Source organism: Centruroides vittatus, unplaced genomic scaffold, assembly GCF_030686945.1.
Source record: "Centruroides vittatus isolate TY-2023 unplaced genomic scaffold, ASM3068694v2 contig_290, whole genome shotgun sequence".
Taxonomy (NCBI): domain Eukaryota; kingdom Metazoa; phylum Arthropoda; class Arachnida; order Scorpiones; family Buthidae; genus Centruroides; species Centruroides vittatus.
In genome coordinates this window covers 672,487-677,946 of record NW_027121846.1, presented here as the reverse complement: position 1 = coordinate 677,946, position 5,460 = coordinate 672,487, and the positions used below count along the sequence as shown (strand labels likewise).

Sequence of the window (5,460 nt, the reverse complement as noted above, 5' to 3'; positions counted from 1 at the left end):
TTATCTAGTTAAATTGTGTACTAAACAATAACTAGTTACTGTTTAGTACACAATTTTTATTCTGTTATAGTTTTAATTTTATTCCTTCTAATCTTCATTGTTTTATGTAAAAATTTTTAAAACAAAAATTGTTTTAATAATTATGTATTTGTTTCTTAAATTATAAAAAAAAAGTACATTTTTGACATATATTTTGCATTACATTTGTATTGATTGTTTATAAAAGGTATTTTATTTATAAGTAAATAACAACAGTTTAAATTGTTAAACCCATTTACCGTATTTCTTTACATTAATTTTTGGACTACGGAATTTGGAATTCTTATCATAGGTATTGATTTTATAGGTAAGATTTAATATTTTAATAATGTAAACTGTATAATTATTTTTTTGGAAGTAAAACCTTAAAGAAATCTATGTTTGTTTATTAAAATTTTAACACGCGATTGTTATCTTCAAATTTAAAGTAGGCCTAATTTAATAAATATTTTCTAATTATTTTACTCGTTCGAATCGTTGCTTTGTAAGTAATCAAACTTCTATCTTTGTCCTTTTGGTTATTTTTAATTATGGTATTCCTTAACAATGTCTTTCATCTGACAATAAATTTAAAAAAAAACTACTTAAATTTACTTATATTTTAGCAATAAATCTTAACTGTAAACATACTACTCGTATAAATATTTAATTAAATTAATATTTAAATAATCTTCTTCTGTAAATCACAGAGAACAAATTTACAGTTAATGTGCACTGTCCGAGAATAAAAAATTAAATTCTGGTTGTATGATGATCATTCAAGCGAAAATTAAATGTGTTATGATGCTTCGGATGAATGCATTGTGAATTAATTTTACACCAGTCTACTGAATGAAAAAAACCAAAAAACCTGACACCTTCTTACTAGGACTTATTTTCTTCTCCCACAGTCAAGTACCCACTATGTTGATTACATAAAAATATTTTATACAATGATCTTACTGTGAAAATTATGAATATAATTTTTAACCTATTCACTTTGACACATAAAATAGATAAAGTCCATATGTTAATGAATTAATGTCAAAATGTCAGCAATTTGTCTTACAAATTTCAAATTTTCCAAAACAGAAAAAATAGAGATATATATGAGAAGACTTTTGTTTCATATTCAATACTATTCGTTTCTTTTAATAGTAGATACTGTTATCAATCATTTAATTTTATCAAAATTTTCAGATCTGTTGAAAAATTGCTTTGTTATGTTATATTTTAATTCATTTCTTTACATTTTAAATAGCTTAAATGATGTTCTATTGCTTGAGGTGCCTGTATGCAATTCTTCCCTTGTTTCGCCTTGTTCAGTCTCGGTTTATATTGCCTGAAAGATCAATTAGTAAATATCTCATGTAACTCATCAAAACTCTCAAAACTATTGTTTTATTCCTTTGGAAATGAAAAGCGAAGCATAAATCCAACAGAAATGTAAACAAATTGGTTGAGTTTTATAAATTTATCACAACAAATACGTATTAAAAATTTTTTCAAGTAGACGTATAGCTTTTTTCTATGGTAACTTTTACTACTTTACATATTCATATATAGTATTTTTAGGAACCTTATATTATCTTTTAAGAACTTAATAGTTTTTATATGTACTTTTAAAAAAGTTAAACATTCAATTATTCGAATTAATCGGGATCTCAGGCCGTACGGATAATTGAATTTTTGCGTAAAATATTAATATTGTTAAAATCTAAACAGAACGTGTGTACATAATTAAGTGCAAATAAACTATTAAATGTGAAAATGTATAAATGAAGAATATAGTTTATTTTCTACATTTAGAAAAACGTAACGTTTCATGCATTTACAGTACATCGATATATAAGCGTATTTATTTTTAAGGAAGTTGCGGGGCAATCTGGATAATTGCTGTTTTACTCTACTTGATTTTGGTCTTAGGAAACCCAGTTTACAATATATATAAACTGCTTAATTTTTAATGCGTGTTTCTTCGTAGCTGTGTCTTGGCTGTCGGGAGTATGTGATTTTCAAGTTATAGCCAATTATATGCGCTCTGTAAATGATTTTGTCGTCTTCATAATTTTGTCACACGATCTACAGCAACGTTCTTCAACCTTTCTGCACCTGCGGACTGGCAAAAATATTTAAAATGGTTTAGTAAGTTTTATATCATTTAACCTCCATATATATCAATTAGAATCAACTGAAATAATTTGAGATCGTTTAAATCATTTAACATCATATTATTTATATGATGTTAAATGATGTCATACACGTTAACTCATATGAAAGAAATTAAAATCACTTCATTAATTTTAATTGCACTTAAATATAAATCTCAAAATCTATGTTCTATTGCCAATTTCAATAAAAAAAATTACTTAAAATAACACAACGCAAAAGACTAATTTAAAGTTCTATTGAAAACTAGTATTTGACAGTTTTCTTTATTAGAAACAAATCACAATATAGTTCAGTGGCGTGCCGTGACGTTTGATGATAGGGAAGCTGTGTTTTTGTAAGAAGCCGACTTCCAGGGGCAATCAGTTAATTGCGCGTCAGTAATGATCTAGAGTCCATTCGTACGTGCGTGGTGGAATTGACGAAGATTATATCAATCTTCGTTCTTTCTTTCGTCCATTTGATTGGTCACTCTCCCTCAATCACGCTTTCCGAGTGGTGGTCTCTGGTTACTAAGCGTAACGAGACTCTTACCTGGAGCCGGAGAAAAGCCAAAATATAAGATGAATTCGATCTTCCACTGATCGTAGGACGACTTCCTTCCGCGGTTTATAGTTTCTGCCTGGCAGTTTGATATAAACAATGAGTGTCCGACTACAAACGTCTTTTACCTATGTCTTTTTAAACTAATAAATTTTTCTCTAAATTAACCGTTTTCTCCCCTCTTTCGTAACGGGTCAGACCTTTCCGGTACATGACATTTCCATAAAAGTTTTAAACAAATACTGGAAATGACAAAAATAAACAATTTATGTATTTTAGTTGTAAAATATAAATAATACATACATAATACAAATTGATACGATACAAACAATGATCGAAAAACTTGTTTTTTTAAAATTTTTTATAAACTAATTCTATTCGGCGATTTTTTCCGCAAAGTCGTTAATTACTTTATCATAAAAATCGCTGGTCGCGACTCCATCAACGTATTTAAAAGCTCTTTTTCTATCGAAAGCAACGCTAGCGACGACAATCTTCCTCCGACTGAGTGTTCCTGGCCAATGTATGAATTTGCTTCGTGGTCGAAAAACTGCGCTCAGCAGACCCACCGGTACATGGTACCGTAAATATTAATGATGTTAAATCATATAATTCTTTTAGTACGTCTTTGTTCGGATCGACATTAATTATAATGTGTTTTATGTTTAAGAGTTACTTGTCAATATAGTCCGGACACGAATATAAATATTGCGATTCGCTACGTAATTTAGATAAATCAAAAAATTTCCCGTAAAGTTTACTTAATTTAAAGAATTAAAACACGCTTGGAATTGTTTTTCGTAATATTAAAATTATTAACATCTAAAAGTGATAAAAATTCTAAAGATTTTATGTCTGAAAATCTGTCAATATAATTATAATTTTCTTTTAATTATACTGTAATTAAATATAATTTTGCAAAAAAACGTACATAAAAATAACATTGAATAATCTTTACTTTTTAAATCTTAAACAATTCACTTAGTCAGATAGCTCCCTACCCAGTGGCTAAGGGATAGAATCGTTGGAAGCGTTACACGTGTGTAGCTTCCACCAGCTAAACCAGCTGAGGTTGGTGCTCTGTAAAGCGCATGCGCCAATGCCCTCTGGCTGCTTTACACCATTCAGTTATTCTCGCCGTGGAAGCTGTCTCGTAAGCGCTTCCATTCCGCCACTGATATTCGAATATACAATAGCAATCTTATCGTTTTTTTCACATGTAGTATAGAAATTTGTAATAAGTTACATAATGCAGTTATAATAAAATATTAATTTTAATAATTCAAAGTACGTTAAAATATGAAAATTTATATTTTAGAAACTACAAGGGAAGGTCATTGGAAAGTGGAAGCGGCGCTTCCACCGCTTCCAATGACGGCACGCCACTGTCTTCCACCCCTTAAAAATTTTGCCCGTCTTTTTTGAAATACCCTGTATACCCTTCTGAAGACATCAATCAACAGAATCAAACACAGGCAAAGTAGAAATTTCTTTATGTTGAACGAAGAAAGCTTCTGATATTTCAGGCTTCACAATTTTATAAATCCACGTTCCTCTATTTGTTTTATCTACAAAAATCCCATTTATTGGAGCTTTTCAATCAAATTATTTAATTCTGTAAACAAATTTAGCCATAGAATTAACCAACGAGAGAATTTATTTGTTAAGCTGTTTGTGGGAATAACTGATGTATTACGGATTCTGTATGTTTTGATACAGCGAGAATGTAAAAAAAAAAACGAATAAATTGATTAATGTACTAAGAATTCTTTACAAATGCGATAAAGGTACTTCATAATTGTCTACGTATGTTTATATAATAAAACCTGTCTAACGCGGACCTTTTATAAAACAAAAACCTGCCTAAGCAGAAAATAAATCTCTAAATGACACTTCCGGTGTAAAATACTATTATAAATCGGAAACCTGTCTAATGTGGAAACGGAAGACTTTTTGGAAATCAACTACACAACATAACTTGAGTAATGCAGAATGCTTCAGCGTAACAGCAAGTAAATTGTAAATCGTAAAAATCCATATTACTGTTTGTGACATCATCACAATGCCGGGCTGCAATTTTTAATCATATTTTTAATTTATTTAAATTATATACTCTCCACCTGTAATTAGTAGTCTTGCCCATGCCCCTATACGTCATACTTTTGCTATTAGAAACAGTCATGTCAGTTATGTATCTAACTCCTTTTCAGGGAAAATTTTTTAAATTGAAAAAAACGTAACTTTCGTTTAGTATCAGAAGTTCTTAAGAGTTGTGGGACTTGACCTGGGATGCAGTTGCTTTTCACATGGCCAACTCTATGTTGCGCGCTCACGTGTTAGTAGCTACAAATCTGTTCATTTGTGCTCCTGATGATAAAACACGAAATGTATATCGGAAAGTTATTCAATAAGTTTATCTAGAAAATATTCCACATCTTTAATAAGAATATAATGAGTCTGTAACGCAATTCTCCGCAGATATACTCTTTAGGTAAGTAAATATAATTTCACGAAATAAATATCTCCCGTCAACGACGGGTAACACAGCACATATACACTCATCCCTCGATTTAAACTTTCCTAGAAAAATCGCGCAAACCGAATCCATGTAAAATGAGACGTAACATTTCGTTGCTCGAAATAATTTAAACAATGCTTATTTACATTCTATTGGATGTTGTTTGTGACTTCAGCAAATTTCGTAATTTTACATCCAATAGAAGTTTATGT

The 5,460-nt window shown here is 29.9% G+C and overlaps 1 long non-coding RNA gene across 1 annotated transcript in view; it reads right to left on the bottom strand.

Moving 5' to 3' along the window:
- The window catches only part of LOC136972369 (uncharacterized), a 151,079-nt gene that overhangs the window by 50,595 nt on the left and 95,024 nt on the right, over positions 1-5,460 (bottom strand). The gene's annotated exons all lie outside the window — the stretch shown is intronic.